Below are 11413 nucleotides of genomic sequence, written 5' to 3' on the forward strand. Positions count from 1 at the left end.
GAACACAACTGAGCCAGTTATATGGATATGGCGTCGATGTCTTTCGCGCTGCTTTACCAACCCTAATGCCCAAGCAACAAGCGCCAGCTTCCATCCTGGTCAACTTTATTACTGCAACTGTGTTATTCGGTGAGATGGACAGAAATTCTAGTTGCGCACTTTGCATATAGGTATATCTGAAAGAAAATGTGGTGTTAGTGTTTAGGGTGCATCAGGGAGACCATTGTAGGATTGTTTGTGCATTCAGGTTTTTATACTATCGGTATATAGGCCACACAAATTCTTGTCTCCTAAAAATGGCTAATGTACGTTTCGCCTGATTTTATCGTTTTTTATCAGGGAATAAGACTCGTAAGTGAACTGTAGGTGAACACTTTCCCGCACATAATGGGATCATCGGCTTGCTGCATGAAATTTTGCTGTGTTGTGTAACGGGATGTCTAGAGAAGAAAATCACCGTTGTAGTCAGCTGATTGTAGTTACAATGCCAGCTTTTGGATCTTACTGGACTTTATAACAACCGGTTATGACACAACCGTAACATAACAAGACCGTTCATAACACAACTGAATGATTCATGGATAGGAAGTTCTTGGGTGCTATGGCCCCATCAAAATCTGATAGCATCTCCTCTGGAATAAAAGCTGAAGCGGCATTCTCAGGGCAGGAGCTCCGGATGGATGGATGGATGAATCCTAGGAGAGTCCCCTTTGGAACGGGGCGGATGGGTAGCGCCACCAAGCTCATTGTTATATTCCCTAATGTTCTACCTGTCATGAAAAAGAAAAAAAAAGAAAAAAAAACCAAGAATTTCTATCAGCAAACTTTCTGAACCCCTATTTGGAAATTTGTTTTTGTACGTTGTTTGTCATTCCCCTACTTTTCTTCCACCAATCTTCCAATCGCCTCTTACTAATTTCTATTGCGGACATGTTTACTCTTCCCCTGCTCTCGCTGAACCCAAGGGCTTCAAACAGGCTAGAGGTGCCTCAATCGACCGCTGGGCAGATATCTTCACATTGTCATAGAACACGCTCCATCGTTTCCCTAGCTTTACCGAAGCAAGCGCATGCTTCTTCTTCTTTATTGTACTTCACTTTATAAGTGCGCGTTCGAAGGCATCTTGATCTCGCTTTGAAGAGTAAAGAGCGTCCCTTTGAGTTGTCGTAAGTTGTTTCTTTTCTGATTTCATTTATTCCTCTTGAGTAGTTACTCATAGAAGGTTTCTTTTCCATTGGACGGCTTAGCTGGAACATATTGGTGTAGTCACCGTTCGCACACCCTAATGCTATCTGACGGCGGCCGTCTTCGCCAACTGAAGAACAAGGATATACCAGTGCATAAACAATTTATGTCCACTGCATAAGTCCTGCAGTGGACATAAATATAGGCTGATGATGATTATGATGATGATGAAACGCAAGTGATACAAGAAGGAATGCCAGCAGAAAGAAATTATAACCTAAAATGCGCCGCAACGTGTGACCACGAGCATCTTCAACCTGTGAAACACGACGCAGATAGCACGCATGAGTGCGCCTCGCGCTGTTCAGGAAAGGAGCTTCACGGGACAAAAAAAAAAATACAAGAAAAAGCAAAACACGACCAAAAAAAAAAAAGAACGGACACAACAACTAAGCCCCAACTACTTGAAATATCTGATATCGCGCCATCTCGCATGGCGGAACAGCGAAACCGAAGGTGGCTGTTGCCAGATAGAAATGAGCAACGTAAATGTCCTCAAGCACCCGCGCTGCAATCAGTCGAGTCCCACAAAGACGGCAGCGAACGCATATCGCCTCTTTGTGTACTCTGCTAGCCACAGAACTTCCTGAGAATTACCAAACCAAAATTGTCTTGGTGGTTTCTGGCAGCCCGCCGGTAGCCAGCAGTGGAAAATTATCTAGAAGTGAGTGTGTAATTCGTTTTCTGCGCTGCACGCATGCTCTCTCTTTACTATAGATGACACACCGGAAGGAACACTGGCACCGGAGGTTCGCAAAGAGTCGTGCAAGGAACACGAAAGCGGCACCCGTGATGCCAGCTTCCTCTGCATTTAATAATGGTAATAATAACAACAGTAGCAATAATAATAATAATAAGAAGAAGAAGAAGAAGAAGTAGAAGTAGCAGAAGAAACGTCGCTCAGGCTCGTCTGGCTAACCACAAAGCGATCGAGGACAACCACAAAGTTCGCCAAGTGCTTTTGAAAAGTTTGCATAGCAGTGAGGAAAGCCGGTGTTTCAAAGAGTCATAGGATTGTAAAGGACTTTATGTTTATCTACGTAATCTCTTTCTAAGAAACATCAAATTTCGTTTCAGTGATTTGAGTGAGGATATTTTGGAGACATTGGTGTTTTGAGGGTGAAGGGCACTCCTTGACAGGTGATGGTGTACTTGATGTGTGATTACTATATGTTTCACTGGTACAGGCATTTTTACGGATTAAATCACATATCACTATTTTTATAATTACTATTTTTATGATTCACTATTTAGATAATTGCAAATGTCTGCCGAACTTTTCTAATGCGCCAAAGTGGCTTTTAGGTGCCCGTGAAACTGTCGTTGCGAGTGCCTTTCTTTTTCTTCTCGGCTGACGCCTACACTGATTCAACAAGTGAGAGAACTTTATGTACAAACGGCTTTTCTACTTTTTTTCGAACTTTTGCGAGATAGAATCAGGGAGTCAGTGGTCTTATGCTGAAAACATAGAGTCCATATGCGTCGCAATTCACCGAAGCTGTGTTTGGATTGCTTGCTTGCCTGCATCTTCTTCCTTTCACTCTCGTGATATCGCGCTGTCCCCTGTGATATGAATTGTCTTCTTCTTTCTTTCTTTCTTGCTTTCTCCTTCTTCATATTATTGCTATTAAAATTATTATTATTGTTATAATTACTATTATTAGTAGTAATATTATTAGTATTGCTGCACATGGAAGCAATGTGCAAGACTAAAGCAAAGAGAAATATGAGAGGAAAGGCACGGAGGGCGGGGAACAGCGAGGTCGGTGCCCAGCTCGTGCGCAGGATTGTAGGAGAAGCACAAGAGTCATCGTCATACAAAATGAAGATGGTTAACGGCGATGACTGTTGCGTTCTGTGCTCCGGTCCTGTCTCCGAGACTGAAGAATTCATGCGCTGTGCGAGCTGTCACCGACGCGCGCACGTTGATTGCATTCCCTGGCCGGACGAGGAAACAAAATTCCTGGCAACGAGTGAGCTACCGGACTTCTTTGATCCGAGCGTGATCGGCGAGGCCTCGCCGGCGATGCCTAGCGAAGCCTCTTCTTTTTCATCCCTGGATGAATGGGACGGAACAGCTCGTCCGCCGGGCTACTTCGACTACAGACTTGCGGCACTTCACGACCTGCTTGATGACGCGCATCAGGTGATTTCTCACCTCAAGCACGAGATGACCACGTTCCGTGACAAGAACGAGCACCAGCGTGAGCAGTTGGAACAGGACCGCCTTCTACAAGCTCAAGTATTCGCTGCTCTGGAGGCGGAGATGCGCTCCATGCGCGAAGAGTTCGCCAACGAACGTGTGCCTCCGCCTCTGCGTCGTGCTTCGACACAGCGCGGGCCACGCTCGGAGCCGATTGAGGTACCTGCTCCTCCGCAGGCCGATTGGCCGGCCTTCGACGACAGTGATGACCTGGAGGACTTCTCCGACTCGCCTTCGCCACCAGATGACATGCCCCGCCGCTAAGAACTGTCGTCCAAGAAGCTACGTTCCAACCCAACAAATCTCGGTTCCCGGAGTGCAAGCGCAGTTGCTTTACAGCAACCAGACTGTCACATGACGTTTTCTTCATCTTCTTCGGTTTCTAACTAAGCTACAGTCAAACCCTCCCTCGGCTTAACCGCAGTGCACATTACCGCCGCGCATGTACGAGATGTTTTTCGGTCAAGAGTCGAAACTGGGCATGACATGGACTTTTTTTTTTTTTTTTTTGCTGTGCTCGTTCCAAGGTCCCTTTGAGCCCCTAAACAACACTTCGCTGTGTACTGCATCTGCCATGTGACTGCAGGCCTTTCCACGATGAGCGCGACTTGCAGTGAACAGATCTTGTACAAGTTTTGAATAAAAGCACCTGGGGAGTACACTCATTCACACTCATTTTACGGTCGAGAGCGTGAGCAAGAGAATGACGAAAGGCGTGAGTGGACTTGAGCGTGAACGTGATTGAGTGAGGAGTGTGAGTGGACGCGAGCATGAGCGTGAGTAAATGCAGCTGAGTGTCAATTGACGTGAGTACGAACACGAGTGAATGCCAGCAATGGTGAGCAGGTGTGAGTATGAACGTGATGGACTATCGGTGAGCGTGAGGCGACGTGAGCATGAACCGGTGAGTGAGTTGGCGTGTATGTGAACATTAGTGTCGGAGAGCACCAACGTGATTGAGTTCCTCACACTCTGAGTATAGTGAGTATGAACGTGAGTGCCGGTAAGTGGGAATTGACGAGAGTATGAAAACAAGATTGTCGCCGATGAATGTGAACGGATGCGAGTATGAACGCTAGTAAGTGCGGTTGGATGTGAGCGGACACAAATATGAACCCTGTAGTGCCGGTGCGTTTCAGCGGGAGTGAGTGCCTATGAATGAAAGTGTATTTGTATGGGCGAGCCAGTGGCGATGTGTGTTAGTGGACGTGAGTGTAACGTGATTGAGCAATTGTACACATAGATCTCGAACTCATGAGCTGCAGAGTTCGATGCTTGCTTCAAAAATCTCCCGCTCTTGGCCACGGCGCTCTTGGCTTACTAAGGGAACATGAAGGGATATATTACGTTAGGTTTTATTATTTAACCATGTTTCTGCAATAGCTAAACCACCGCTATTACCGTAAAGTGAGGATTGATATAATCCAGAAGCAACATAAAAATGAAATATCGATGGCGACACCAACCTGACAGTGTCGGTAATGGGAAATCGGTGAACGGAACGGTCGAATGAGCAAGTTTCTAGAACTTTTTTTTTTTTTTGCTCCAGAAGTGCCTGCATACGACGAAATACGTTAAATTTGGTCGCGTCACCTTGATGTATACCTTGACAGCGACCGCCGTCCCCTCCGAGACGGACGAAAGCGCCTCATCCTCGTCGGCATCTGCGGGGGGCTGGTCCTCTGCCGTGGCCGGCATCTTGTCAATCAAATCGCAAAAACGCGCGATCACTGCATCGCCGTCGTCGGAAAAATCGCCCTCCTCCGAGCGGGGCGACTGCCCAGCACCGGGAGGGATTGCTCAGGCCCTCCGCGTGCGTGCGCGAGCTCACCGTGTCCTTCCTCCCCCCCCCCCCCCTCCTCTCTCTATCTCATCTTTCTATTCCCTCTTTCCCGTCCCCCAGAGTAGGGTAGCCAACCAGACGCATTTCTGGTTAACATCCCTGCCTTCTCTTTCTCTCCTCCTCCTCCTCCTTGACCGCGACGCCTTCATTTCTTGTCCGTGCCAGCTGATGTGCTGATATCCGCGGCAGAAACTTTGAGAAGCTCCGCACAATCGCCGTTTGCGTTGAACCTCGCGGAACCATGACCTAAAAGGAAGCTTTAGCTCGGGGCCTCCTATCTAGATAAGTGGGAAAGGAGAAATCTTTTTTCTCGGCAACCACTGCACCAAATCTGATGAGGCTCGTTGCATTTAAACGAAAACGTTAAAATCTAGTTACTGTTGCTTGCGAATGTGTAATTTAAGCCCTGAATTTTCAATAAATATTGACAAAAATCGCAACTTTTCAGAAAACGAAACTATCAAGCTTACAACTCTGTAACTCAGCAATGAAAAATGATATCACAATTCCGTAAATTGACCTAATAATAATAATAATAATAATAATAATAATAATAATAATAATAATAATAATAATAATAAGTAATAGCACACCTAAAGCGGAACAACTTAAAATAATATACATGTCTCTCAAATACAGCACTAATTTGTGAGTGGAACTTTTACAAAACCATTGTAAACAACGTAAAACATTCACGTAAGATATGCATTGGCATACCAAATTTGTTTGCTTTGGGTGCTCTAATGGATGCAGTTTACAGAACGGCGATATCTATTCTAGGTGCAGAGCTACGAATTTGTAAACTTGATGCTTCTACTTTTTTCACACCTACCAATGTTTGAAGATACCATTAAAAAATTAGAGGCAGCTTCACACTAGTGGTGCGAAGATTCGACAAACAGCGAAGCTGGCGACCCCACCTAGCCTTATCTCGGTTCGGCCAAGTTTTTGCGAGGTTATGCTTAGAGACTCGTTCACGTGTTGCGCAAGATCATCCCGGAATCATCGACAGCCCAAGGAGCAACGAACACTCGGTCATTAAAGTATCTGGATGCTTCTGGGCCGCGATTTTGTAGCAAGGCATTATGACTTATTCTACTCTAGTCTTATCATCCACCGCTCACGGCCGGCTGATCCCGTTGATAACGCGAGCGGACCATCGCTCCGACCACTGACAAAGCGCGATAAGCGCGAAAAGGCATTATGACATTAAAGGCATCGCTACAAAATACCTCCCCTGGTTTCGCGGGCTCATAACTCCGGATCTTCTGCGAATCGCCGGCGTATCGTCGCCGCTTCGGCGGCGCGATACTGGAGATCGGACCGAAGTCGCCTCACTCGCTCTCGAGTAGTGGCGCGGCGGCTTTCGCGCCGCGCTTCCTCTTCTTCGGGAGTGACGCTCTTCTTCGGCCGCCCCATCTTCGCGGCGATGTACGATGGAGACGGCGGGGCTTTTGTGTCGCCGCGGCGGCGACGCGGAGCTATATATCCCGTGGGTCGGCGCACGATTTACACGATTGCATGATTCCTCCTTTCCTAGAGACCCATAGTTGCGAGTTACGATTTAAGCTGTTCAATGTGAATCCGTGCTGCGTTCGCATGCCGACAGTAAGCACATTCAGCAAAGCGACAACGTCTATGCTGCGTTCAGGGCACGGAGAAAGAATAAGTTATTCTTTCTCCGTGGTTCAGGGTAATGAAGCATGGAGGGCACGCACACCGCCATCGGAAACAGATTCTCCTCCCAATCTTCACCCATAACGGGAACTCACTCAGACCCACTCACAAACTATAGCTTAGGGCTCACTCAGTCTCAGACTTACCAAAATCATACTCAGCCAGGCTCACTCAGGGACACATGCTCACTAAGACCAGACTCAGCCAGGATAATTAGCTCAGCAGAAATCTGACCTCATCGGATTAAATCGGGATAAAATTCACTAGAAAGAGGTCCAAACAGGCCGGGTCACACTCTCTAGCCCACTCATTTGAAGTCACTCAGGTTCACGGTGTCTCGAATTGATTCAGACTCACAGATTCATGGGCACAAGGCTCCTTAGAACTCATGGATTCAGGATCTCAGAGTCATTCGACGCAGACTCACAAGGCTTTACATGAACCCGACTCAGAATCAGCTCCGCTCCTCATCGCGCACCGCAACTATATATATATATATATATATATATATATATATATATATATATATATATATAGTGTCATGGTACAACGCGAACAGTAGACAGGGAGGCGTTCTTCAAGGACAGCAGGATAACCTTGCTTGCTTGCTTGCTTCCTATGCCATTGCGCATACCCACCACGGGGGATTGGCCAAGAGGCCGGCGGTTAAACAGGTGGGATGAAAATAATCAGTCAGTAAATTAACGTAAATTGGAATTTTGTAAAATATTAAACAATATATCAGTAAATTAACTTGGTATTCTCCTTGTGTCATTGAGGAACTCGCATACGGCCCTGCATACGTTCCTGTGGCTAAAACCCAGTGTATATGCCCCGAAAGATAGAATATTTTCAGTGTTTATAGCGATGCCTAATTTTCGGAACGGAATTTCGAAGTATTTCTTTCTATGGATTGCGAATCGGCGGCAGTTTAATAAATAATGATCAATGGTTTCAGGTTCATTGCAGAAATGACATAGAGGGGACATCGCCAGACCAGACCTGTGTAGATAAAAATTTAGGGGTGGAATACGGTATCGTAATTTTGTAATTGAAATTTCCAATTTACGTGTGGGACACCATTTATTATCCCAAGGGTAAAGCAAATGCTTTAAGTCTGTGATTTGGAATGTCTGTTTTGTAGAGTAATTTAAGAGACATAGTTTTCTAAACCTAGTCGCGGTGATATAAGCAGAAGTCGGCAGAACATGCATGACTGGTCCCTGTAGGGATGTACGTGCGAGTGCGTCGGCCATTTCATTTAAAAACAAATCATGGTGACCTGGTACCCATATTAAACGCACCAGACGTAAGGTCGAAGGGATTAATCTTTCTAGTTCGATCAAAACTGTGTTGTCTGAGGATGAGGTGAGTGCTGTGCACACTGACAACGAATCAGTTACTATTACAGCTGTCGAAGAATTTCCAGGAAGTTTACGAAGAGCTAATATAATTGCTAATAATTCTGCCTGAAATATAGGTGTAAAATCAGGCAGTCGCATTGAACAAGACCAGGATAGTGCCTCAGAAAAAAATACCTATACCCGCTTTCTCGTCACACACTGATGCATCCGTCGGTATTACAGTATTGATTCGCATTTGCGCTAAATGATCTTGCAGTAATCCGCTTAGATATTTAGTTGGCAGGAGTTTTGCATTGGAAGGAAATATGTCATCAAATTCAATTCTAATAGCATTTACGGGTTTTTTGAGGGGAATAATCTCGTGTATCTGAATTCCACTGTGTGATGATGTACAAGTGTATGTTTACGCAGATGACGTTGCATTCTTTGCGTCAGCGAGTGACATTCACTCTCTGCAAAGAATATTGCAATCATATTTAGCAATACTTGAAGATTGGCTTGATGATATTCGTATGACATTAAATGTTAGCAAGAGTGCCTTGCTTGTATTTCCCTTAAATATACCGGTTAATGTCTCTCTCCAATACCGTCAAGAAATAATCCCTCAGCGCGACTTTATTAAGTATCTAGGCGTTATATACGATCAAAAACTTAGTTGGCGCAACCACATCGAACATGTTACGTCTAAGGCAGCGCGCGCTGTTGGCATGATTCGAAAACTCGGTCACCGCCGCTCTGGCCTACGCAGAGACACTCTCATTATGATTTATTGTATGTATGTTCGACCCATATTGGAATTTGGGTGTGTTTTATTCTCTGGTGGCCCAGCATACAAGATCAACCCCCTCGTTCTTCTAGAGCGAGAGGCCCTCCGGATTTGTCTTGGATTGTCAAAATTTGTTGCTAATAATGTATTATATCAAGAAGCCCGATTACCCACACTCGTTAGCAGATTCCGCATACTTACAGTAAAAACCTACTTAAACATTTACGCATGTTCATTGAGACGATCGCAGTATGTATTTATTACGGAAAGATCTGCCTTCTTTGAAGAAACATGGTCCCGTCTATACAATCCGCAGGATAACCTGTTCAAACAAAACAGAACAGAGACACGTCTTCTTCGTCCTCTAAGAATCCCATTGACCCACTATAGACGGAGTCCGTAATTGCCCCCAATCGTCGTTGTCGTCTGCCTAGAGCACGCGCGTCATTTCTCCCTCCCTAAAAGAGCATCTCCCCGATGCTAAACCAGAAATGTCACTTGCGGAAGTGAGGGTTCCTTGCATAGTCATTCGCTCACCTACGGCTTCATGCGTACAACATGCACAAGTTCAGGGCGGTGCGGGCGGCGTCGCGCACAGTTGGGACTATCAGGGACGACCTCGTAGGTAACATCACTGAGTCGGCGCAATACTCGATATGGGCCGAAGTATCGCCTTAACAGCTTCTCGGAGAGGCCTCATTTCCGTATGGGTGTCAAAACCCACACTCGGTCGCCGATTTCATAGGTTATGGTTCTACGTTGAGCATCATAGCGGCCTGCGTCGTAGTCGTGCTGCTGGCAGATTCGCAAGCGCGCGAGCTGCCGAGCCTCTTCGGCGCGTTGGGTAAACACATCGGCGTCCGTGTCAGTGTCGTCAAATTTGTGTGGAAGCATTGCATCCAACATCATTCGTACATCCCGGCCTTGAACAAGGCTGAACGGAGTGTTGTACGCAAACGTGATATAAGGGAGGGTGTCATCCCAATTTTTATGTTCGACATCCACGTACATTGAAAGCATTCTTCAATTGTTTTGTTGAGGCGCTCTGTCAGTCCCTTGGTTTGTGGATGGTAGGCGGTTGACTTCCGATGAGCCGTTCCACTTAGCAACAAGACGCGATCTAAAAGGGCAGCCGTGCATGCGGTTCCTCGGTCGGTTATTACGACGCGCGGTGCACCGTGTCGCAACACAACATTCTCAGTGAAAAATCGCGCCAATTCGGCTGCTGTGCCTCTCTGGATGGCCTTTGTTTCAGCGTAACGTGTCAGATAGTCGGTTGCGACGAGAACAAAGCGATTTCCCGCAGTAGAAGTAGGAAGTGGGCCCAAAATATCCATTCCGATTTGATAAAATGGCGTTCGAGAAACCTGGACAGGTTGTAGGAGGCCGGCTGGTTTCGTCGGAGGTGACTTGCGCCTCTGGGAGTCGAGACAAGTGCGAACGTGATGTTTCACGACGGTGGTAAGTCTCGGCCAGTAGTAGCTTTGCCGCACTCTTCCCAATGTACGCGTGTAGCCTAAGTGACCAGAAGTCACCTCGTTGTGACAGGCTTGAAGTACTTCCATACGAAGAGCTGCAGGAATGACTAGCAGATAGGGGGACCCGGTGGAAGAAAAGTTTCTTTTGTAAAGGACGTTGGCCCGTAAACAAAACGACGAAAATCCTCTTGCGAAAACTCTAGCTGCGTTCGCAGATCTTCCCTCTAAGTAATTTATTAGACCAAGCAACTCAGGGTCGTCCCGTTGTTTTTGAGCGATGGCGGATGTGTCCAGAGCACAAAGAAATGCGGTTTCATCTTCGAGTGAACAAGCCGATGCTATCGGTGATCTAGACAGGCAGTCAGCATCCGTATGTCGCTTTCCCGACTTGTACATGACTATCATGTCAAATTCCTGCAGCCTTAGGCTCCAACGCGCCAATCGTCAAGAAGGATCTTTAAGATTCGTCAACCAACACAGTGAATGGTGGTCGCTGAGAACTTTGGACGGGCGGCCATACAAATATGGGCGAAATTTCATAACCGCCCATACCACGGCGAGGCATTCTTTTTCAGTTGTGGAATAATTTGCCTCTGTGCGTGAGAGCGTTCTGCTTGCGTAGGCAATCACTCTCTCCGTGTCCTCCTGTCGCTGCACAAGAACAGCTCCCAAGCCAACATTGTTGGCATCAGTGTGGAGCAATATAGGAGCGGTCTCATCAAAGTGGGCAAGCACTGGAGGTGTCTGGAGATGTGGCCGCAAGACGTTAAATGCACCTTGCTCTTCGTCGCCCCATACAAAAGCAACGTCGTCTCTCATGATGCGAGTTAGCGGCGA

Source organism: Dermacentor silvarum, chromosome 1, assembly GCF_013339745.2.
Source record: "Dermacentor silvarum isolate Dsil-2018 chromosome 1, BIME_Dsil_1.4, whole genome shotgun sequence".
In the NCBI taxonomy this organism is placed as follows: Eukaryota; Metazoa; Arthropoda; class Arachnida; order Ixodida; family Ixodidae; genus Dermacentor; species Dermacentor silvarum.